The sequence below is a fragment of the Penaeus monodon genome, chromosome 34 (genome assembly GCF_015228065.2).
Source record: "Penaeus monodon isolate SGIC_2016 chromosome 34, NSTDA_Pmon_1, whole genome shotgun sequence".
Classification (NCBI taxonomy): Eukaryota; Metazoa; Arthropoda; class Malacostraca; order Decapoda; family Penaeidae; genus Penaeus; species Penaeus monodon.
Genome location: NC_051419.1, coordinates 2,258,322 through 2,259,184, shown reverse-complemented (window position 1 = coordinate 2,259,184; position 863 = coordinate 2,258,322). Strand labels below are relative to the sequence as shown.

The 863-nt window shown below is 32.6% G+C and overlaps 1 protein-coding gene across 1 annotated transcript in view; it reads right to left on the bottom strand.

The window, feature by feature from the left end:
* LOC119594517 (splicing factor U2AF 26 kDa subunit-like) overlaps window positions 1-863 on the bottom strand; it is a gene marked incomplete in the record, with an annotated part of 10,928 nt that overhangs the window by 8,879 nt on the left and 1,186 nt on the right.

The window sequence follows — 863 nt, the reverse complement described above, 5'->3', positions numbered from 1 at the left end:
GGAAAGCAGATACCACCATAACTACGAATTTGAAATACAAGGATAAGCTTACATCTAACTGGGATTGCCCTTTTTGTATAGAGAACTAAGATGACAAATTATGATGGGAATAAGATATAATTACATCTAATGCATTAACAATAACTTTTCATTTCAGGGTTACATTTACTGTCACAGAACATACTGCATAAAAGTTTTCCAAATGTAATCAATATATGATCTGGTAGGAATTTCTTAATCATTGACTCCTGATTTTCTTCAAATCTGTTTCATGAACATAACATATAAAATACTTCTAGTTTTTTTTGGCTGATATTGTTTTAAACGTCTGTAAAAGGGAGGAGAAATATGCAGATTCAAAGTTATTACCAAATTTCTTAAAACAAAGAACTATTATGAAATGATCAACGTCTATCTATACCTATAAGAAAAAGGAAATACAGAAGGGAAGGCAAATGATAAGCTAGCAAAGTCATCTATTCCCTTATTACCCCTTCAATGTACAAAAAGGACAACCCTCCATTTTCTCATAAAAAGGAAAAAATATAATAATAAGTGAGACTTCTGAAGAGTTAGGAAACTGTAAATTACACAGAGGTTTGCATTAAAGGTGGGGTTCACTAAAGTTTCTATCTATGACAATGCAACTGTAAAGTCATTGTCCCTTGGATTTTTAAAGAAATCTCAGATACATGGACTCTACAGTTGAGTCAACGAAATTACAACCTGAAGCGACTGTAGTTTGAAAAACCCACCAGGTTATTATAGTTATTTCTTAAACGTTATTTTACTGGGCATTACATATACCTCGCAGAAAACTGCACCTCACCCTGCAAAAGATGAACTACTTCCACTCTTTACTG